Source organism: Vidua macroura, chromosome 3 (assembly GCF_024509145.1).
Source record: "Vidua macroura isolate BioBank_ID:100142 chromosome 3, ASM2450914v1, whole genome shotgun sequence".
In the NCBI taxonomy this organism is placed as follows: Eukaryota; Metazoa; Chordata; class Aves; order Passeriformes; family Viduidae; genus Vidua; species Vidua macroura.
In genome coordinates this window covers 29,034,210-29,059,033 of record NC_071573.1, presented here as the reverse complement: position 1 = coordinate 29,059,033, position 24,824 = coordinate 29,034,210, and the positions used below count along the sequence as shown (strand labels likewise).

The window sequence follows — 24,824 nt, the reverse complement described above, 5'->3', positions numbered from 1 at the left end:
AACATGTACCGAGCACCACGCCAGGAGACAGTACATCCTGCTCCCAGCTCTTCCCCCTGACTATTTTTGTGCTCTCCACAACTGTTATTAAGCAAGACCACAGAGTATTTTTACAGCATAAGCAGAAGAGGTCTATGCTGCATTTTAGGGCTGTGAACCGTCAATAACCCACGCTGAACTATAGGGATATGTCATGCCTTTATGCAATCTGAAGAACATGTCCTGGGATAAAAAGGAATTTGGGTGTTGATAATATTTTGCAATGTTTGATCAAACATATTAGTTTGCCTTTGGACCCACCTCTTCTCCTTCTTTAAAATGCTGCCTGTAAGGTTTTTAAAGGGTTTATTAACCACTTTTCTGATAATAGAGTTCTTATTTCACTTTGGTTTTGGTGCAGCAGGAGTTGCATGGGACATCCTAGACTGGGCACAAAGCTGTAGTACAACAGATTATTCTACCTAGGCTAATAGAGCCAAGCAAATGGAAATCTTCTGACCTAAGCATGGTCTGTCTGAGACTGGGCTTGGATCTCTGGGCTTGGATCTCTGCTATCCTGACAGTCTCTGTAATGTCCCCCTTATTAGAGCTGACAAGCCAAAATATTTATTCTGGGTTTAATTGCTCTTACTATAATACTGGACGCTTGCAAAATGGACAAATTTTAAGAATGCTTTTGCCTAAAATTTAAGCCAGTGTTACATTTACACCACGGTCTTCCTGGTTCGTTTTCTAAAGAACATTTTTTTCTGTGCTTAAAATGCATGGCTCTATATATTGCATACTTCAGCAAGATCTGTTGAACTTTAAAGTTAGAAATTTCTATCCTGAGTTATTTCCTATGCACATCTAGCTGTTATAGCTGAGAAACTTTTTTTTTCATTTTTGTGCTCCATTTAAGCACCATTTTGAAGTTTTGATGCCCAGTTTAAACACTTTGGATGACATTAAGTAACTGCGTTTACTAGACTCAAACTTCTGAAGGATCACATTTCAACAGGGAGATTAAGACAAAGTGGTATAGGTGGGTCACTGCACTTTGTAAATTATGAAGGAGGCAGCTGAAAATAAGAGGGGTTACACAGAGTGCATGTTCAGTACTGTGCTCGTAAGGATGGACAGGGGATTGTAACCAGGTGTGCTCTGGAATATTTCTGTTCGTCATGCTGTGGCAGTCCCTCTATGGAAATTTCTTGGGCTATTTAGATCTGGAATTCATATAGAAGACAGAGTGTTGCCTCCTCTTGAGGATGTAACAGTAAAATTTCTCAACTTTTTTTTTTTTTTTTTTTTTTTTTTTTTTTTTTTTTTTTTTTTTTTTTTTAACCCAAGGTTATATCAGAGGAAGTGATGGGAAAATTTGGCCTTTCATTCCTCAATTTTTCTTAGTATCAGGCCCTTTTGATTTGTGCTTTTATTTTGTACTAGAAATTACTGTCAATTAAAGCCCAAGGTTTGGAAGAAGAGAGGTGAAGGGAAAGAAGGAACTAAATTATCTCTGAGTTATTTGAAAACATAGAGTAAGCACTAAGAGAAAGGAAGTTAATGACCTATTTTTGAGAGATGAGGCAGACAGTAAGTTTGGAGGAGTGGCACTGAAATGCCCCATAGCAGACAAAGCTACTGCTGCAAAGCCCTGCTTCCTCTTTTGATATTAAATTATCCCATTTTAAGAGTGTTTTTGGTGGGATTTCAATGTGGCAGCTGATGCAGAGTTAACAGAACCGAGCTAAAATTTCCCCTCGTGTTTGTGGTGGATGAGAGCGCAGCGTGTCAGGGCTGTGGGGGCAGAGGCGGCTGGACGCGGGCCCTTGGGAAGCGGCAGCGGGGGCGTGGAGACCCCGCTGTGCCCGCGGGGCTGGGCCGGGCCGGGCCCGGCTGCTCCACTTGCGGTGCTCCGCCGCGTTATTTGGTTGATCTGCTTCAGCTGCTGGCTGGAGTATTTATCCGCAGATGAGTGTGTGTGTGTGTGAGTGGAGTAAGCTAGGGCGGGCTGCAGGGTGGCTCAGCTGGCAGATGCAGGGTGAGGCAGAGGCTGGGCTGAGCATCACCTGGGTGTGGGAGCAGGGTGAGCAGCAGGATGTCTGTTTAGCTTCTTAGCATTGCACAAATGCATAGGCATGAAGACGTGTTGTCCAAAACTTTCAGGTTCCTCTTTGACCCTTTCTGTGAGATGCAGGATTCTGATATCCTGCTTCTTGTCACGCCTTGGTTTTCTTGTCTAAGGAAGAAATACTCTTGGAGGTGTTTGAATGAAAGTCTTGACCCATGCCGCACTCCTTCTCTGTGAAGTAGTGTGGCTGGGGCAAGGACCTTCTTCCTCAGGAGGCAGACAAGCTCTGCTCTATGCCCTCTCCACCTTTAACACAGGAGTAGGAATAGCAAATCCCGGTCTCTTCTGCTTTCCTTTCCAGCCATACCCTTTTCCCTTTCTTGCAAGAGGGGCAAGCCTCAGCCGCTTTGCAGAAATCTGCAGCCTTGCCAGACTCCCCTTTCCCCCTCCATCACCTGCCCGGTGTTGCTGCCAAACTTCTGTCATCCTTGCAGAGAGAACAAGTTATTTTTTTTCACTGAAGCAGCAGACTTGGGCTTTGCCTGCACACCCATAATGGTTCCTCTGGCTCTGCTCCTGTCCTGGGTGCGCTTCAGAATTTCTACGCGCTCCCCATGTAGTGCCAGCTCCATGGGTGGCCTGCAGAAGATGGGTCAGTGTGGGAGTGAGGCAGGCTGCTTGTGCATTGCTAGGAAAGGTCCTGACCGTGGCGGGTAAGCCCCTGTGGAGAGTCTGCCAGCAGATTCTCAGCGCGATCTCATGCTCAGAACAGTGCAATGCAGAGTCCAGAGTATGGGGATGGGATTCAACACTGACTTTTTCTGTCCTGGCTTGGACTGTCTGTCCTTTGCTCCTTGCAGTCTTCACTGCCAATTTTGAGACCTTGAGATTTTTTTGTCAGTTGAGAAAAGTCAGGGCTAATTTAGGTAGATCTTTTACTTTAAGTAGTGTTAGCACTACTCAGGATGTGTTTAGCTGAATGATGCTTTTTTTTTTTTTTTTTTTTTTTTTTTTTTTTTTTTTTTTTTTTACCTCCACCAGGCTTTCTCTTTCACAGATGTGAAACCTTTCATTGTTCCTGTCAAGAAATGCCAGTGTTATGCAGAGTTGTTAGATTAATATTATGAATAAGGATTTTTGATGCAATGCCTCAATATGGATTTGACAACATCCAACCACTTGTGATAACAGTTGCACACAATCCAAAGTGGCTCATTATGTTGGCTGGGAAAACAAGAGTGGTGACATTGCCTTGCTTTTCCTACACCCCAGGAATTAAAGAAACTGGAAAGAGGCTGTATGGATTTTATATAACAACTTAATGTTTTAAACATTTCTCTGTTTGTCTGGAATATGAGCTACCAGTACTTTTGTTGCTGCTGTTGCTAAGTTACATACAAGTGTTTCTTCATAAAGTGACACCCTTAAAAAAAAACCTCCACTGTTTTGAAAGATATTGCAGAATCTTGTTTTCTCCTTTTCAAAAAATTTATTTAATCCTCATCCCTTCTTTCCTCCCTGCACTTCCTCCCCAGGGCAAAGGGAGATCATAGAAAATTATTCTGTGACAATAACTCTAGAAATAGCAAATGATGACAATGAAAAAACACAAATGTTTGGTTTTGGTTAGGACTGATTAGGATTGCTCTGATGTGTTGTAATTTTTGTGCACCTATCTTTACACAGATGCATCATCCAGCAGGGTGCATTTTTCATTGTGCATGCTAATCTCTTCAGTGCATGCCAGACCTCTGAAAAGTACCACAGTTTTTACTCTATAACAACATGTGAGTTCTGAGTAGATCAACTTTTAGGGAATATTTTTATTCCTTTTGACTGTGGAGAAGTCCCTGCTGTTGTAAGTAAGGGCTGCCTGTTTTAATATGGGGGCTGTTGGTTAGGGTGGCTAAAAGATCCAACTTCTGAAAATATTTCTGAAGGTAGTGAGCCAAATTTTGTCCTGGCTAAACCCACATAACCTCACAGCATTAGTGCTGCAGGAGCAGAGAGCCTGCAAGCAGCCGGTCCCTGTCAGGGGGGACAGCAGAGCCAGCCAGAGGAGACAGAGAAGCATCTTTTCCTCCAGGCACCCACTCTCACAGCAGGGCTGTGAGCTTTTTCCACCTTGTCTTCCAAAAGGGAAATGGGACAATATTCCTGAGTATGTGCCTGCTAAAAATATTGTGAAAAGTGTGAGAGATGGCCAGGTGATCTGGACAGAGTAACTGACACACTTTGGAGGATGAGCTTGGGGGGAATGAAAGCAGGGTGCTGGCTCTCAATACTGAATTTGTTTTTCCATAGCCCTTTGAAATCCTTCTAGGCAGAGGCTTTTAATTGCGATGTGATTTGGAGGAAACTTAAAACAACTTATGGTTAGGTTACATTATAAGTTCAAACAGGATATGTATCAAATACCTGGAAGGAAAGTATGACTATTTTGGATTGCAGGGAAGCCTAGATTTTGCATAGAAATGCCATTTCAAAGCTCCAAGGCAGACACAACAGTTTTCCTGAAATAATACCAGCAGTAATCCCTTCAAATATCCCCAAGTGTATTGGCTCACGCATGTTTTAAAATTCTTTCAGAGTTTTGTTATAAAAACTTGCATATTTCTCTCCCCTTCACCATATGAAAATCTTCTAAGAATTTTTTATGAGCTTTTGTAGACTTCAGAATAAGCCCTCCTTCCCCTCCCCTTCCTTACTTTCTAATCCAATTTAGTCAGATAGTTACTTCAAATCCCTTGGAGGCCTGTAGTTTGTTCATTCTCCCACAGTGCTGAGATTTCCCTCCAGCCCAGCTGGCAGGAGTTTTTAGAAATAACAAAATCTCAGGGGGAAGGAGCTGAAGATTGAATGGGGTCTTTTGTCCAGGTCTCTATGAAGCCAGATTAATTATGCATTGCAGAACACAGTTTAAAGCGCTGAATTAGGTCCTCATTGCAATGAAAGGAGAGCACAGGCTTGAAAACTGAAAGAATTCCCATTTCTATCACAGGGACAGACATATAATGACTGAAAGCAGGAAGAATTTTTGAAAATTGCAATTAAACAGTATTTTGTATTTACCACTCAGTAGCAGTTGTCTTAAGCGTTTACAAAAGTGATTCTTTGACATTTTTTCACATGATCACTCCATAGGTGGCTGGACTTTGAGGATTTTCAAGTCTTTTCTGTGTTACTAGGCTACTCTTGAAAGTACTTGTGCTTTGATGAATGAGAGGGTTTTTTTTTTTGGCCAGCACTTACCTGAATAGAGGTCTTTAAAACCTCAGCAGTACAATTAGCAGTTGGTCAGATGATACTGATGGTACAGGAAAAAAGCGAATGGTTTTCTCCTTTACTTCTGGGGATTTTCTAAAGCTGCGTGACCCAGTGTGATGTGCAATAACATTCTTCTTGGTTTTCTAATGCACTTTAATTCCAGTTTGAGGAAAGTAAAACTCTTTTGTGGATAATAAGTCCATAATTCTATACAGCTGCCAAATAAAAAGTTGTCCACAGGCATTTGGATTCATAAGGGCTTTCTATCAGTGTGGGGGATTGTGTTTTGATAGGGGTCTGGGGCCAAAGAGGGATAAGGAAAAGGTTAGCTATGAAACCTCTTACTCTAGAAAATCCTAGTACTTTTAGATATGAGCAAAATGGGATGGATGGGGTGTGAGCAAAATAAACTGATTATTTTCCTTTTTATCATCCTGTTGAAATCCCATGTATGGAATAACATGCTGCAAAATAACTCTATCATAATGAACTCTGCAGTTCTATAATTTTATTCAAAGATTGCAAACGGTAAACATCCAAAAAGATAGCCAAATGAATACTTAGAAAGATAGCAGTGTTTGGAGGCTGAATAAAAAAATTACTGAATCACACTAGAAAATCTGTAAGTTGAAGCTTAGTGGAAGTAACTTGATCCAGATATTATGCAGGGGAAACATTTTTACAGAGCAGGAATACATTAATGAAAATTAATAATGTGTTTGGTCAGTATTTGAGGCACACAGTTCATCCTGGATTGTCTCCATGTTGCTTCTCTAGATGTGCAAGGAGTTAACTGAGAACTGTGTTGACCCAAAGAAATTGCTGCTGGCAGGAAGGGAGGGATAGGCATCTCTGGCAGTGGCCTCCTAGTTTGCCTTGAAGGGAGCAGAGTGAATGTGGCTGTGTAAGAACAGTTCCCAGCTGGTGTGCAGTTATGGAGAAGCTGCCTGCAATTGGCCTAATCCAGGGTCACCTCAAGTTGCTCTACTTTATTGTGTCAGAATGGGGCTGGTTGAGAGACAGAGAGAGTGAGAAGTGTGCTGTAATGTCTGGTGAAGGCACATCCAAGGAGTTTACCTCATACCTCTGCTTCTCTATGCTTCTGCTTTGAGTCTGCTTTGCTCTTTTGCAACAAGAGCTGAAGAGCCTTGTTTTTCTCTTCTCTTTGCTTGTCTTGGAATCAAGCAGCTGGAGTAATTAGTACTTCCCAAGTTTTTTCCAAAATTCAAATTGAAATAAGGTTTCTGTGTTTTGAAAGAAATGTGAATGTTTCCTGTAATTTCATTTGCAAGCATCTATACCAAGGAAGGATGAGAATAGCTTCCATGGACGTGAAGTTCTTGGTGAAAAAATGCTCCAGAGAAAGTAGTGGCAAGGCTGGAAAAACCCAGGTCTGCAGAAATGTTCTAGCTCTTAATATCTGCTGTTTTAACCTTCTCATTCCACATTGTGGATCATATACCAACTCTGTCTAGGTGGTCTCTAGAAAATAAGAACAAAAGTCAGGTTTGCCTGGTAACTTGCAGAGTAATGGTAGGGCTCACCACACTAATTACAAGGATGTGTGCAAGAAATCTTTTCCATGTCACTGATCTTGCAACAAAACCAAAAGTTCTTTCAAAGGTAAGAATACAGGGACAGCTAGAGCTGTCCAGAGCCTTTCCCAACAAAACATCTTCTATAAAGCTGAAGAGAATGAAACAAAATTTAGGACAAAGGGTCAGCTTTGATCCGCCAATAGAGGTGAAAAAGGCTTGCTGAGAAAATGGGCCTCTTTTTAAGGAAACCCTTTTAATAGTCTGCAGCACAGCCTGCCTCGTGCCAGTCTGCTTGGGAGCTGCTGTAGTTAAGAACCTGGGAGCCTCACTTGGAGTCAGGAGGTCTCAGGGCTTCCATGTCTCTGCTGGTGACTCTGCAGGCTTGGCCTTAACTTCCTGGGGCCACAGGATAGCTGGGCTACCAGCTGCTGGGCTGAGAGCAAAGGAAAGGATTTCACAGTCATCCAGAGGACTGTGTTGTTTGGTGAATCTCAATTTGAAAGTCTGTGCATGAGAGAAGCATTTTCATTAAAATAAAATAAAAATATATGTAGTAATCATTCTGCCTTGAACTTAGCATTAATAAAAACTGGAAAGATGATGAAGTTAATGCCAGGGCTAGGAGTACAGTGTCAGATTTTCACTTTTGGATGCTCATTATCTAAACATTCAGAACAATCCTGTCAAAAACACTCAAGTGATTATATTTAATTTATTTAATTCCTTTCCTCCTCAGACTTCAGCTCTTACACATTTGGAGAAATTTTGAGTTTTTCCAGCAGAAGATTAGACCTGTTTTAGGGTTCATAAAAACATTACTTTAAAAAATCAACTGTTTATTTTAAAAACCCTGTTTATCTAGTTTGAACTTCTGTTCAGATAATTTTCTGTCATTGTTCTTGTTGTCCAATGAAAATGAAAATTAAGTAGAAAAACCCTTTTAATGTTTGAAAGTGACCAATGTAAATCCTTAATATCAGTAATGTTAAAGACAAGAATTCTGTACATTAAAATGACACAAACTTAAAAGCAGAAGACCAGCATTGTCATGATGGCTGATACCCACTTGTCTCTGTTAGTGGGAGATAAGGAAAGTTTATAATAATAGTTGGTTTTTTCCTCCTCTTTCTAAGTGGAACTTGAAATTATTTCCCTGAGCCCTACCAGGGCTGTTTCAGGTGATCTAAAAATGATGAATTTTGCCTAGTTTAACTGTAAAATCTGGGATCTGCAACTCTTGAAAAGCTGACTTATCCCTATTTGTGGAAGTAGAGGCTCAGCTGCAGTTCAGCAGTTTTGGCCCAAATAATCCTTGTGTCTTAGCTGGAGTATTTGCTTTCATGTCAAGAGCCATGCTGCCGCCACTCAAACCTTTCAGGGTGGTTTTTTTTTTTTTTTTTTTTTTTTTTTTTTTTTTTTTTTTTTTGAGCTGAGAGACTTTTATGCATTTTGCTCTTACTGGACTAGTTTAGTTTCTGAGTTCTGCATATGTGCAGTTGTAAAGAAATCAAATATTACAGCTGGAAACTGTGAGATCAGCCTTGTCACTGCTCCGGCCTCCCATTTACTGTGAAAACAAACACAGTTCTCTTCTCATGTCTGCCAGCAGGAAGGGGGTGGGGAGGCAGGCAGAAAGGCAGAGGAAAGTTTTTTCTTCAAAAAGGAAGAAGGTCAACTATTTTGGGAAACCAAAAGCTCTCAACAATTAGGAGAATTCTTTTCTCTGCTCAGTGATTAGAGAAGTCTGCAGGCAAGCAGCAATTGCTGCAAACAGTAGAGTCTTGAAGATGTATGATGCATCCCTTTGCCTTTGCAGAAATATATCTTTGCAGAGGATGAAGTGAATAATGCAACATATTTTGCTGTGCCAACAGTTAAATCTTGACACAGAATCTATAAATCTCTGTGCTGGGTAAATCAGTTCTTCAGGTACAGTCAGTCAGCTGTGTGCTGAAGGCAAGGACTGTGTGGCTGATTTTTACTGCCTGCTTTTGACATCTCTGTGGGACTCACTGTATTTCTTAAGGCTGTATCTTCTTAAGATAGGAAAAGAAACAGACCTTGGAGAAATCCTTAGCCACAAGATGCAAAACAATGAAAAATTTTAATTCCAAACTTTAAAAAAATTAAATTCTAAAGCTGGGAAATGCTGTTATTGCCTGAAGAAACTGCAGAATAACTTTTTAATGAGGCTTTGTTTTGGAGCCCTTGAGTTAGCCCCACATCTTACCATGAGTTCAGTGTCTCTGCACTCTTCTGGCAAGCAGAGCCTCAAAGGAGTCCACACAGAAAACTGCAGACATGTTCCTTATTACTCTCTTGAATGTGTTTGTGAGTGTCCTTAATTTCTTTAGGTTTCACATCATTCCAATCAATAGTTAGAAAACTAGTACAGGGTAGAAATCTGAAAAGCATATTTTTGAAATGACTTAGTCATCTGGTCTTCTGTTCTGCTAGTTTTCATGCAATGAAAATTCCCTCATATTTTTAAGACATTTTTCCAAGGCCTGATACTCTTTGTTCAATAGTTTCTTTTTCTCTATAGATGCATTACTTTTCTCTGCCTAGAGCTGTAATTTGCTCTCTTCATTCTTGGTGCTTACACTGCAAATACTACCAGGCTGCTGTTTACAGTCCTTTCTCTGAGGCCTCTTAGATGTGCTATAAATATGTTTATACAGAAAATTAAATAGTAATCTATTACAAAGCATTGCTTGGCTCAGAAACTGCACTAGTTTTCATCATATGGTTCTGGTAATCTGATGCTCAGCTGACTGTAGTATTCCATGTAGGATCATCTGGGAACTGTATTAACTGTTAAAATGTCCACTCTGCACTATCTCCAGATGCATATGTGCATTCAACACAGAGTTGTATTGATCTTTGCAGCTGTGTTGCAAGCTGTTGTTTATTGCCTGTCTGCAATCCCTCCTAGGTGTCCTTTGTTCTTCATTCATTGAGTTTTTCATCTATCATGGGCATACATGAGGACATTCTTGCAGATGGAGTCAACCTTTGTGCAGTCTTCTAGCGGCTGTGCCTCTTTTTTGTTCACTAGTATCTGTGAAAGAATGTTTCCACTTCCCCACATCCTTTAGGAAGAACTATAACACAGAACAAACTGGGCTTTCCTTCCCTCCACACTTTCAATGAGGGTTTAGCAGAATATCTGGTAAAGAAATTCAGATCATGCTGCTCAAAGTACCTTTCCTCTGGTTGCCAGAACTGGGTGCTGCCACGTAGGCACATCCTGGAAGGCACAGAGTCCACAACACCAGTAGGGACTTCATAGCTTTTGTCTTAACTGGAGCTCCTCCTGCAGCAGTCATGATTTTCTCAGCCACTGGAGTAACTATTTCCTTTCTCTGTCTCAAAGATAAAATAATTCCTACTCAGAATGTACTCTAATTGAGCTTTGTGCTGTCCTCTCTATTTCCCGTGACTGTTAACTGGCTTTACAGGCAGCTAATGCTGTATTTGGAGAGAAGCACTGTGAGGAAGGGCCAGAAAGAATCCTGAGAGAAAGATCCTTTCCTAGTGTTGGGTGTACACAGTCTTCTCAGGCCTTATCTGTAGCAGCCTTTCCTTCCCCAATTGACATTGTTATAACCATAATTTCTGTTTCAGACTTCATGTTAAGTGAAAGATTTATTTTGCTACTGATATTGTTATAACATTTCCAAGTTTTTCAGACCTTGTTGAGATAATATTTTCAGCATTGTGTTAAAAGTTGTTTTTATGTATTATAGTTTTCATGAAATATTTAAACAGATATTGTATTTAAATTTTATTTTATTTTAATTAAAAATTCATGTGTCTTCTGTAGCATTTTGTTGCCAATAGTAACATGAAATGGAGGGGGCAAAAGAAGTATTTAGGAGATCTGATGTGTCCATCTTCTGAGATGGCTGTTTCATTTCTGTCAGGTGTCTTTGAGATCACATACCCTTATTGCAGAGAGTTAGAATACTTTGAATGCTATGAGGAGGGAAAGAGGAGGGGGAGATTTTGGCCAACAGTCAGAAAGTTGCCTCAGGTCTTTCATCTGACAATGCTTGTGCTTCTCCTGTGCTGATCACAAGATCATTAGATTATCTAGGAAGACAGTTAATGAGGCTGATACCAGTTACAAAATTTTCTGCCACATGTTGAGATTACTATGCATTTGTCAGTTCCTACATAATGAGTTTAAATTGCCAGTTCACTGGGATGCATAATTATTCTGCTTTAAGATAATTCTCTTTTTTTTTTTTTTTTTTGGTGTCTTTGTGGATGGGATTGGTACTTTCTCTATCTAGGAGTACTAGTGGACAGAGTACTGCACTGGAATACTAGGAGTGCTACTGGAAGGCCTTGGAGAAGATCTAGCCAAAGGTTTAAAAATGGCTATTACTATAACCCAAAACATTTATTCTTTCATTGCTCATCCTCTCTTCTCAGATGTCATCCTATGAATGCAGTATGACACATCAAAAAAACCCAGTGAAGCTGTCCAACAAATATTTGTTCACAGTAGGTGCATGATTCATGAGGTGGTGTTCTGCCAGCATACGGACATGATTTTTTTTCCTGTTTATTATTAACTACTTGGAATATTATAAGCTTCTCTAATATTGCATTTCTGCAGTGTTTATTTTGGAGATTTTGCTTTATTTTTGAAGTTATATACAATGCAATATCATGAATCACTATGCCATAGGGACCGGTATAGTTTTTAATAGAAGTCGCTGGCATCCATAAGCTTTTTCTCACTAATGGGTAGAGATTTAGTGTGGGTTTTCTTACTTTGACCTAGGAAGGTTTGTGATGTAAGTCTAAGATAGCCCAGTCCTAAGTGGAGTTCCAAGTAGTAAAGGTAAAATGCATTTCACCTACACTTAATGGTCTAAATTTGACTTTAAATGCCTATGAGTCATTTTCTTTTTCTGCTTTCTTTTTTTCATTAATAGAAAAAACCTGTGTCCAGGGAGTGATTCATCTGGACTATGTAAACTACCTAAATTAGGATGGAATAATTCATCTCTGGTAGCCCCTAATTTTTTTCTGATGAATAGGGTGCAGGAATCCTAGATGAGATTTAGAAGCTATAGCCAGCTTTTGCATAGGTAAAAAAGCAGATGGGATGAATCTGCCAACAAAGACAGCTGTAGCATTCAAGCAAATATCAACTCTACTGCTCAAATACCTTCTACTACTCTGACATGGAGTGAGACTTAAAGAGGAATGAACTGACATATACCACTGACATGCTTTTTAGCACATATTTTTGAGGAATGTAGAAGGATTTAATTAAAGATATAGCTCTGAAAGAAAAATAAGTCTTCTTGATTCAACAGAAGTACAAACACAACTATGCCTTATAACTCATTGTCTAGTTGCACAAAATTAATGTGATTGACTTGGAATCTAGAATAACAGAGGGCCACAAGTCTGGTGATAATTCTTGAACTGCTACTTGCAGAATGTGCAGAAACTTCAGTTTAGAAGATGTTTTAGGGAAAAATTCTGTTTTAGAAAACAAGACTGAAACTTTACCAGGGAATGGGAGGTTGTTGTGCATCTGTCCTGATGAAAATCCTTGCAGTGAACCTTAACAGATGGTGCTGAAAAACTGAGTGGAGCAAACTGGTGAAAGTAGCTACTTTCACTGCTTTCACAACAGTGCTTTCCACCAGTCACCCAGCTTTCTGAAATCCATTATCCTTTTTGGCTGTAGGACAACATTTTCTGAAACAGAAGTTAGACTTTATCAACATGTTCTAATCATATTTTGATGATTAGGTACTGAAATAAATTATCTTCCTTCAGTAACAATTCTGTGAGTGTCCAGGTTCCTGTCTCTGTGACTGCTGCTGAAGTCAAGGGTACCAGTCAGAAAGTGGTTTCTTGCAAAGGGTTTATTTCAGCACACTTTTTTCTTTTTCACTCTGCTTTATAAGGTCATAACTTGCTTTCTTACTCATGTGAACATCTAAACTGGTTACTTTCTGTTTTCCATAGGAGTATTTTAAAAGCACGAATGGTCTCATTCTCTTCTCACTTCAGAGCAATGCTAACATGATTTCTGTTTGGTAGTAGTGCCAATACCACTAGGCCCAGGAACGTATCATAGGTCTTGTGCAAATTCAAGCAAATTCAAGCATACCAGGCAAGATCTCAAGTATTAGCTAATATTATGTTATAACTCTTGCAGCTAATCAATGATTTGTTCAAAATTTCCTCCAGAACTTCTATTTGGAACTTGAAAAATTTTATGGTCAGATGCAATAACTGTGTTTTTGTGTTTTCTTTTGCTTTACAAAGACAACAAAATCTTTAGCAAATTGCAGTTTTATGTAGATTCACTGGCATTATTTTGCAAAGCCTGTGCGACATAAAGAATCATTAAGATTTCAAAGTTTAATACACTGGAGGGAGAAAATTATCCAAATTATATAAGACCTTGGAACGATAACTATTTTATTTTCCTTATGCTGTGATGTTCAATGACTGTAAATTACAAACCAGGATTCCTATTCTTATACAGCTGCTGCTTTTACATGTTTCATTCACAATGCTTTTCCATGACGTGGCAAGCTGACACTTGCATGTTTTCAAATCAGTTTTCTCAGAGCTCTAGATTGGAATGACATAGGCTATGAACAGTGTTTAAATCTGTGAGCTATGTTTGATTTCTGTAGGCATAGGTCCAAAATCAGTATAGCTCCGTGTTGTTTTGATCTGAAAAAATGCAAAGCATTTTAAATAGAGGTTGGTGCCATTAGCCCTATTTTACAGATATAAAAACTGAAGCAGGTCTTGTATAGCCTCGTGACCTGCAGTTAGTTAAACGGTATTGCCTGGTTTTCACTAGGAACTCATGGAAACAGGACTCATGAGGTTTTTGAAGTGGTTGTGGGATTTGAGGTCTGAATCATGATAGGCAGTTCTTGTTTTCTGTTTAATTTCTAAGGTATTCTTATAACTAGATCTTAAACCTTTAGCACTTGACTGCTGTTGCTGATTCTCTCATTGATTTGGGAAGATGGTCAATGTTTCTGTGCCTCAAAGTGGTATAAATTAATTGATGTTAGCTTCACTGCAAGAATTAACTAATGTTTGGAGCTACTAAAGTGAAAAGAACCTTGATTATAATCCATCCATGTTTAATATTAGTAACTTTTAAGTGTTCTTTCTACTGAAACAAAGGGTAATCTTCCTCCACACATACAGCTTGAGACTTGTTAGACCACAAATTAATGGAGCAGAAGTACTTGTGATCTTTGGCTAACAGAACTGAGGACTAAATTTTTAAAAACAAAATGTGCCTGATAAATTTTATTCCCTTCTTTCCAGAATTCATCATTTCAACTTGGGGAAACTGGAATTGACAAATCAACAAAATCCCTGAAATTTAAGGTAAAATGAAGAAAAAAATATTTGTACATGTAAGATAATTATTTGAAAATTAACTGTGTCTGATAGAGTTATTCTGATAGAATAACAAAACTTTCTGTTGCTGTATTAGAAATAGCTTTTATATTCCTCAATTTTCATCTCCTTTATTTCAATACATATGATGAAATGCATTGAAATTTATGTTTGGATATTTTGTGCTTTGAAGGTTCCTATCAGTGTACTTTTCCAGTACCTTACAAATCCTTACTTTAAAATTAAATACATTGCCCAGATATCCTGATTCCAAGTGTCTGTGTTGAAGTCTGCTGAAAGACCTGGGAATCTTTTCAGTGAGTGTCATGGATCAAACCACCCAAAGATACTTTGGCCTAAATTTTCTATTTACTTAGACACAATTTTCATTCTTGAATAAATTTTCATACTTTCTTAAAGAATGAGCTGTTTGTTAAGTATATTAGCAACTGCACTGGAAACAGAATCATAAGGAAACATTCATAAGAATTTAATAGTGTTTTGAGTTCAAGCCTCCATTTTGATATTTGGTGCAGACATTTTACACTAATTCTAACTCTATTGCAATTTTATTTAAATCTATTTCTTCTATTTAAATTTAACCAAGGAAGTAGAGTTTTATTATTTATCTGATGAAATATATTGACTAATATTAATACATTCATGTACTGGCATAACACTCCCAATGAATCCAGATTGAAAGAGCTGTCCTGCATTATTTCCTCTTCATGCGCTCTAATTTAGATCTCTTAAATACTTACATGCTCTTATCCATGTGCCTGATTGATTTTAATGATATAAAAGTGGCAGAGTGGCTACAAATGAAATTCCTCACTCAGGAAGTGACCCAATAATTATTTCTGTGAAAAATTGCCGAATTTTCCTGAAAAGCACTCCAAATAATTCCATCAGGAATAAAGATATTTCTGGGAGAAAGATTGTTCTGAAATGTAGGTTTTTACTCTCAAAATTAAGTCAGAAAAGCTATTATTCTATCAATACAGCATTGTGATGAATATATTTTGATTGTAAACCCAGTGTTTCTTTTGCACTTGCCAAAGAAATGAAGTTTTTCCAAGTGATAAGCAAAGAAAAACTGCTTGTTTCAGAAGTGTGGGAGGGGCAAAACCATGTTTTCTCCTCTATTTTTCTTTTCCGCTAGCAAAAGCTAGTGAAGGGGCATAGGGAAGAGCCCCCTTACGTGAAAAACAGATATTGTTGTGAGGGAGGGAGAAGGGATTGAGGGAAAGCACAAAGTGCTGCTATTGGAGAAGTCCAAGACAGCTGAATCAGGGTGATGGAGACTTTTCATTATCAAAAACAATTGCTCCAGCAAGAACAGCATTCGATTTCATGAAATGTTTTTGAACTCAGATTCCTGATAGGAGCTCATTACATAACTTATGCTTTGTGAGTGCTGGCAACTGGCAACCTACAGAAAGACGCAGCCAGAAGCAATGTGCTCAGCTGCTTGCTTTTTTTTTAAAAAAAATCACCTATATCTGGGCCAAGCATTAAACAGACAAGCCTATCTTTACTCCTCCCCCTGCCCCTTTCATCAACAGAAGTCTGGTTTTCATCACAGATTAATAAATGAAACCTTCCGTCATTTTTCTCTGCTTCCCACAGCCTTTTGGTAGGAGCTAACAATGCTCCGAGTCAACATTGCCATAGTGCTTGAAATGTCTTTGCATGTTTGTTCACTTGAAAGAGTTGTGGCGATGGGATTAGAGAAAGGCTTTTAATCCGTCAGTGCGTACAACCTCAAAAACTTTGGGATGGTTTTGATCACATTTGGTTTGACAAAAATCTGTTGAACTGTCTTGCTTATTGTCTTTTATAATAACAACGATTTTTTAAAAAAGAGCCCGTGTTATATATTCAACTGTCTCCAGAAGTGATTATTTGTATCATATGCTGTTAAGGAAATAAGTCTAAATGCTGAGGAATTCCAATTAAGCAGGCTCAGCTGGAACAAATAGCTGTAGGATTTCACAATACTGTTCTGAAAATATTGGCAGGCCCAGAAGCTGGGGAAATTCTTGAATTTTGGGGTTTTACCATGGTGGACATAGCCACTAAATCTTATTTGTTTTCAAATCAGTGGGTTTGTAGACCGTGTGATTTCACAATTGCTGTCAGTGGCTGTTCCTCTTTCTTACTTTCTCTTCCATCTGCCCTAAAAAAAGATTAAGTTTTAGCCAAACAAGCAGAAACTCTTCCACATTTCTAAAAGAATTGTTTATGGGTCTAAATACCATAGAATTTCCTTGCATTCAGATGGGTTATTTACGAGAAAAAAACTTTGGTTATTTTCCTTGGAGGTAGAGGCAATTCTGTTTGGCCCTTGAGAGGAACCATATTTTAGGTATTTACTGAATCTGTGAAAATTTAATAGTAAAATCACCTATTAAATTCTGCTGTTAGATATCATTTTCTGTGTAGTATGCTCATCAAATAGCAAGTTAAAACATTTCTGTGTTGTGTAACTCTAATTCCTTGTTTTTATGATAAACACTTCTCTGTTTTGCTTTCCAAAGGCCATCATTCCCTGACTGCCTAATCTATTGTTGCTAACAGGAATGACAGTAACAAACCAGGGAGTAACAACCTTCTCTGGCCCTTTGCTTTCACTCTGCCAGGTGAACACATGTATTTTTCCCCCCTTTGCCTTTCCTCTCTTCTCCTTTTCAGAGAAAGGAAACCATTTTTATGGTGCACTAAGGAAAAGTGATTGAAAAGTGGAAGCCCATACTTTTCTCTTCAGCAAGCGGAGATCTGTTTTCAGTCTGATGTTTGGTGAAAGGAAGCTTCAGAGCTGCAGGCCAGCTGCCAGGAATGTCTGATTTCCTTTCCACCCACTCCTATGATCCTCCCTTTTGGCAGTGATTACCAATGACCACAGCTGTCATGCTAGGTCATGGTAAGCTGTCAAGCAAGGTAGTACATGAGATATACGAGGCCCAGTCCTTGATCTGAAGAACAAGATCTTAAATTGAATCTGGTATCAGCCAGCATGTGAACATACCACAGCAAGAAGCGCTGGGCTGATGTCAACTTGTCATTCCGGTTCCTTGAGGAGATGGGCAAGCTGTAGGTGCTTTTCTAACCTTTACATAGCACCTGATATCCTGAAGAGTGAGGAGGGGTTGTAATTTAGTCAGAGCAGACAATTGTCAGGAATGGGCAAGACCTTCCAGCCAGCTGAAATGACAAATAAGCACTTTGCATGGCTCTCACTCAATAAGTATGTAATGATAGAGGCCAAACTCTGTAATCAGTGATCAGAACAACAGCATTCAGGTGGTTGTGCTGTGTACAGCACTGTGTGGGTGACCACCTGTTGACATTATGGATGTGACTGAAAATCAGCACAGGATTGCAGACTTCAGAAAATGATGGATACTTTTGTCAGGGACGTAATTTCTATAAATAGGACTTGCACTCTACATAAGGCAGTATTTTGTTAAGCTTCATGTGTTCAGTGCCAAGTGCATAAATGTCTTTTGAAGGGGTAATATTTTACTATGTTTTATGCTGTTATGCTGGGTTCAGAATGCACTTTTTGCTGTAGCATCTGTTCTTCTTCTAGTGGCATATTAAATAATGCGACTAAAATCCATTAGGTGTTTGCTCTGTATGCCTTCCTCCAGAGGCAGAGGCATTTGCAATGAAGTGTTTGTTTTTAAAATATTAAAGAAAAGGTTGCTTTCTGTTTCCCAGAGAAAAAAAGGTCAACACTAGAGGGACAGAAGGTCATAAATGCTGTGATTGTCCATTGTTTTTGTGGAAGTTTATTGCTGCTTTAGGCTGGCACAGCTAAGGAACTTGTCTTCAAAATAGTGTCAGGGTATGTGTATGTAGGTGATGCTGATTTCCTTTGGTTCTAATTTAAAATGACAGGGTCTGATACCTGTGGTCTTGCTCCAGTTGGAGGATGATCACCTTAGCGAGTTCCATGTATGATTTACTCCAGAACAGCAAACATAATTTCAGCCCTTTTTGCTCTTTGTTCTCACAAAACACCTATGGCCTTGGAACAAATCTTACATAAAATTGAATTTGACTTTATGAAACTCTTACACAAGTTTGGTAGAAAATTCCAGGAACCGTCTGGACAAGAGCCAGTTTCTTTACTGATTTCTCCTAGCCAAAAAAGGCAACTAATGACTACCTTCACAAGGCTGGGGAATCCACGGCTACAGCTAAGAGGGGTAAAAAAATGTCATAAATAAACAAGTTCATCCACAAACCCTTCCTCAGGAAACCAGCATGGGAAGCACAGACATTTAGAATGACAATCCAGCATGTTTTGCCAAAGAGAGACTTTCCAAAACAGCTGTAGCAATGGTGGCAGTTTCCTTGAACATCCCTTTTAATAGCATTATACCCTCTACTGTTTATATCTTAATCTAATTGTTTTCTTGCTGTCAGCTGTATTTATTGCCATTGTATAAGGTTGTTAACCTTTATCAGTAACCCTTGAGAGGGAGTGACAGGCTTCAATAAATGCTGCTGTCTATGAACCTCTGTTCATTCAGGTACAGTCAGTGCCTTACCTTTCAGCCCCTGTTCATTCAGGTACTGTCAGTTTTGAGGCTGGGACAGAAGCTGTTGTTCCATCTCCCTGTGGGATACCATTTGCTTCATTTGTTCAGAAAGCTTTTCATAACTGTCCCATGTCTGGAGCACTCAGGGGTGAATATGCTTCCTCTCTTTGAATAATGGCTGAACTCCCAGTGGAAGAGGAGGTATTTAAATAACTGTGTTGCCATGTAGAGTATCTCATGATTTCAATCCTCAGTGTCCCTGAGCTATCTGAGCACATATTTATAATCAGCTTAGTGAATGCTCTCTCTGGCTATTTATCAGCTATGAGTCTGTGTTTCCATTTTACAAGTGCAACTCTATAGCTTAAGAATATGGTATGTCCAGTCGTTAGCAGAATTTTTAATTTTTTTTTGTCTCCAAGAACAGAAAGTTCCCAGCATAGGACAAACCTTCTTTGTGTAACAAATACACATATACTTTTTTCTCTTTGCTTTGCCGACTTGGACTCTGGGACATAGTTGCTGAGACGCAAAAGGATTTCTGTGTCTGGCACTCACTGCCATGTTAGAAGGTTTAGCTCTAAATATATTTGCAACTGGCAGGATCTGTGTCCATACTGTTGAACTCTTCTACACTTCATACTCCCAAACTGACTTTTGGAGGCAGTCTCTGGCCTATGCTAACTAACTTCTGAGCTGTGTCTAGGAATTATATGCAACCTGACACTCTCCCAAATGCTAGCTGACCCACACTACATCTGTGTCAAGGCTGCTCCACCCCTTTGATGGGAAAGACATTTGACATTGCTTAATCTACAAGGCCATGTAGAGTTCTTAGCCATAAACAAACTCATCTGTACTGGGTAGAGGGAAGACTCAAGGCCCTTAATGAGACTCAGATGCCTAAATTTCAGTTCAAGTTGAAAGTTTGCAAGGCTATCTGTAGTTATCATGGCTTCTGAAAGCCCAGGGATACAATTTTGTAAATAATTTCTTTTAAAGTAGTATTTAAAGTACTTAAGTACTCAGAAGTAATACCATTTTGAGAAGACTGAATGTCCTGGCATTGTGAAAGCACCATCAGAAGTCACAAAATGGGCCTCCCTGATTTGACATCTCCTGAAGGTTTCAGTTTGGTAGTTCTGTTCATGGTGACGGAGGTGGTTTGAGCACAGAAATGAGCAGCTGTGGCTGCTTCCATTTAGGGGTGTGGATAGTGCTGGTGGTGCAACACTGAAAGCTGCCACCCAAATGTTCTGTATCTTTCTGTATGAGCTGTATCTTTCACCTCAGATAAGAACACTTACATGGAAAAACTTGGGTTTTCTGCTGAGCGAGGTATATATGGATATGGGATCCTAAGGGCACTGTGGGTGTAAGGTTCTGACTGCCTGTTACCTTCAGAAGTCTTCTGTCCTCTGTGCTAAAGCTTAAGGTGAATGGTGATATTAACATTGGTGTCTTGGAACAAGGAAGTGAGCTTGACCTAAACATCCTCACCCAAAGGGATGTGTGAAGGCCCTGAACACCGAAATGGTTAATAAGTATTTCCTGCAATGAGCAGTGAGTTTAAAGAAGATCTGTGGCTTAGAGAAATGATGATTTCCTGACACACTCTTCCATTTAGTGTTTCCTTCAGCAGCTTGGCCAGCTGAGGCAACCACTGGCTGCTGAGAATCCCATCTCCATTGCACCTGTGTGATCACACAGGCATTGCCATCTGGGCTGAGACTTGCCAGCCTGCCCTGGTAACTGGGCCTGGCAGCAGAAGTGAGCATAACATCACCATGAGTCCCACTGAAATACAGGCAGCACTGACCCAGGGAAATTGAGGGCAGGTGCATCCTCAGTAGTGCCTGGACCATGAAGCTGTATGCTCTGGGGTACGTCATGTTGCTGTAGATAAAAAACTGTGCTTTGAAGTGACAGTGGTTTTGTCTGTCTCAGTTGAACTTGTGCTAGCAAACAAGGAAATTCCAGAAAAATGCTGCAGAGTCCTTCATGTTCTCCATCTATTGACCTTGCATGAGATTCATCCATCCCTTGCAGCAAGACTCTGCATTTTTCTTGTTTTGTCAGCCAGCCTTCCCCTTATAATTGAGCTCTATTTGCATCTCATATTTATACTGGGTAACCATCTGCTTCAAGACTGGCTTTGGACTAAGACTACTCTGTTGGTCAAAGTTTATATCCTGTTGTCACCAGTAACTCCACTGAATATCAGGGAATGCTGAAGACACACTTTTTGAAGGCTATAAACTGACTTGTGTTAGATAATCAGAAATGAGAATCCATACTCAGTTTCAAAAGTTGAAATTTACAGTTTTATAACAAATCTTCCCACTTCCAGAAAAATATTATATGTGGAAAGAGACTGAACTGAAAAATGTGCTTAAGAACAACATAAACTGTTGTGAAATGTGGATTGACTCAGAATTTTTACAGATGTGCTAAAAGATTGAAGAAAAAGACCAACTGTGAAAAGTGAATAAAATTTTACTTGTTTGCTATCCAAATAAGAATTTAACTGAAGTGAAATGGATATAAATTTCTGTTCAGACCTACTTCAGCTGGTTCACATCTTATCCTACCTGGGATAGGACATGAACCAGCTTAAAGAGAAAATCATTTAACACTTTGTGAAGAAAAGAATTTTGCTGGGATGAAGGACTGGATTAGAAATGACTGGATTCCTCGTGAAGGAGTCATCAGTCATGAAGTTTTATTTGTTGTGTGTGCTCTCAAGAGAGCAGGCAGATCTAATCTGTGAGGAGCTGACTGCTGACTCAGGCTGCTGTGGGAAGGCGTTGAAGGACAGCCAGGGAAATCTCTGACCTTCACTTTGCCGCTGACCGCCACTTGGGGTTTTCCTGCCTGGAAAGGTGGCAGTGGGTTGGGGTAGCTGGGGAGGAAACAGAGACCAGAACCATTGACCTCAATCTAAACAGAATACAGAAAAAGACAATAAACTCCAGGAGGAAAAACACGGGATTTATTTACCTAGGAGGAAGTGAGAATATTAAATTCTTTCAAGTAACTTCAGGAGGTGTAATAGAGGAAATCCATTGAAAACACACAGAGTAGACATCTGTCTCTAGCCAGGGATTCCTATGGCGCACAGAATTGATAGATATCGACTATATAACCAATATTTTACAACTGATTAAACCTGTGAATACTGTGGAATTATTGCAGAGAGTGAGAGGCCTTTGTGCAGTCAATCCTCTTTTTAAAAAACATGGGAGGGCCAGAGTTTAACAGTGGGCAAGTTGCAAATAGTAACAACAGAATCACACCCTGGACAGAAATTCTTTGTTTCTTTTTTCCTTACAGTATTTTATTACATTGACTCTGGTTTCTATGTACCAGAAGCATGTATCGTATCCTTAGGTTCTTAGGCACAGAGGTCAATTAATATATGTCAAGGGAAGTTCTTACACTCCAACTGCACTTGGCTGACTGACAGCACCTACATGTATGGCGAGAACAGAGCACCAGAATTTAGGAATTGTGTCCTGTCTGATGATGAAGATGAAATAATGGAAAGTATTCTCTTTCTCTCCAGTCTGTTGAGTTTGATATTTTTATAAATCTTAACCTAGACTAAATTTTCATACATTTTGAACATGAAAAAAATAGAATTTCTGTCTTTTATGAGATACACATTCATTAAGAAGGAAGATAGAAAGCCATGTTTAGAGTAACTCCTTTGATGACAGAGAGATGAAAAAAAAGCAACTTGTTCCCCCCATCTCCACAAGCTAAACTGTAATAACACAATTCTATAATTAATGTGAAAATAAATTTTACTCCTTTGTTGATGCCATATTGCCAGGTAATTGCAATCCTTTTTTGTTTGTGTGCTTAGGACATTGTGTTCAGGCTCAGTGCTGTGAAAGAAAATCCAGTAAAAAAATCTATTTTTCAATATCAAAAGTAGTTCTTATTTCAAAGAAAATAATTAATTTTGTCAAATCAACAGTTATGACTAAATGGGCCCAGCTAAAAGAAAAACTGAATAAAATGGTATGGTTGTAAACCACTGCATTTTTTTCCCAAAGTACCTTGAGAAAAAATTTCCTCAGAATCTACCATGTAGCATATGAGTAAAGGAAAAACATACCTATGACTTACTATGAGTGTGTCTCTTCACACTATAATTTAGCACATCTTTTCTTTATTCCCTATATTAATGTTATGAGTGACTGAACATGTGGAAATACACCTTACTGTGTCAGTATTTACTTGATGTTAACTGTGTCAAACAAAGGCTTGGCAAAGGAATCACTGCTAGGTTTAATGCTCTATTGGCTGGCTCAGAATGAAAGTGGAGTTTAACATTTTATTTATTGCTTGTTTGTTGTATATCATCAAGGCTACATGATGTGTTTGGGCAGCCTAGTTATCGTTCTCATAATTAAAGAATTCCTGAGTGCAGGAATTCTTATGGGAAAGCGGCAGAATTAGATCAGTAGAAGAGATTTGATTTATGTGAACTATTGTCTCTCTGATATTGGATGTCTCCAGTCTTCTTAATTTAGGAAGATCAGGATCTCAAATGCATAGGGATTTTGTAACAAGAGCTTTAGATTCAGGTGCACTGTGTATTTAATTTCTCTAACCAGTTTCCTGCCCTTCTAATATCTTTAGAGTTGAGTTAGTCTATTTGTAGGGTCTAGTAAGTGGTTAAACCTAAGTTTCTGAAAATGTGCAGGTCACAAGTGATAGTATGACCAATTGAAAAGTCTTTGGAAGGTTCTCTTCTTTAGAGAATATAAAGTTATTTTTCACCTCTGAGTTGAGTCTAAATGTTCATCCAAATGAGCTGGTAGGAATAGTTCTGTAGTTGCAGAGTGACATATTAAATAGGGCTGAGAAATTTCTAAAGCTGTTCCTGTTCCATTTCAGATGGGCACTCTGGCAGCATTTGCTGCGTAAGGGAGTCTTCATCAGCTAATGGCAGACTCAGCTGAGGCAGTGTGGCAGATCTATGGTTATATACTGAGGCCAGAGAACCTTTGGAAAAGTCATGATCCAGCAGCTCATGTTCCCTTGAGTAGGATCTGAGAGGATATGGGGAGAATGCTTGGTGCTGTGTCTGCCTTAAGAAATACACAAAACAGTATACAAAAGGAAACTTTGTATGCTGTCAGTTGGCATCTACTTCCAGTAAGAAATGAGAAAGTAGGGGTTCATGTCAAGCTTCCTGGCAGTCTTTTGTGTTTGTCTTTCATACTGCGCAGGTAGAAATATATAACCTTAATATGTAATTTGTATGTTTTCAACCTACTCTGTATTTCAAATGGTGAATGAAGAGCTGTGTTACAGGCAAATTCTAGAGAAGATAAAAACACGGCAAACAAGCACTAGAGATGAACCAGGTAGAGGATTTCATATTATGAGGCTGAGAAGCTATTGCAGACACATAGCTGGAGCTGTGGGTTGGGTACTGTGTACATGACCAGCACTTCCAATGTTATTTTATTCTTAAAACCACTGGCACTGCTGAAAAAAAAAACTGTGTGGTGTACATTCACTTTTATTTTTGGTTGTTGTAACTTTTTCCTTTAGATAATCTAAAATGAAATACTCTGTGGATTCAGCTACAAAAGCTCAAATAGCTGGGTATGTAAAAGAAACCTCCTGGTAAACTGAGCATCCCACTGCCACAGAGCATCACTGGCACTTGCTGTGAGATGTTTGGTCTGCTGACAGGCTGGAGCAGGACAGGGAGTACATGGGGACTTACTGGAATACATCCCAAGAGTAATGGCTTATAAAGACTTGCAATAAATATTAAATGCCCAAGGTAATATTCTTTTTAATGAACATTTTAATGGTTTCTTTTCCCCAGTAGGGGACTTTCAGACTTCTTAATAGAGGCACAGAATGAACCCTTTGTGCTGCGGCTGTCTCTCTCCATCACTTTTTTGTTCTCTTCTTGCCTGTCCCTTATTGCTGGCTGCCACTGCTTCACTCTGCCCCCAGCTGTGAGGGCAAAGTTTA

The 24,824-nt window shown here is 39.3% G+C and overlaps 1 long non-coding RNA gene across 1 annotated transcript in view; it reads left to right on the top strand.

Annotated features, from left to right (window-relative positions):
- Positions 1-24,824, top strand: part of LOC128804740 (uncharacterized) — a 106,622-nt gene that overhangs the window by 55,911 nt on the left and 25,887 nt on the right. Inside the window, exon 3 of the long non-coding RNA XR_008436177.1 lies at positions 14,194-14,256. This is a non-coding gene — a long non-coding RNA (uncharacterized LOC128804740). The remainder of the gene's footprint in view (positions 1-14,193; positions 14,257-24,824) is intronic.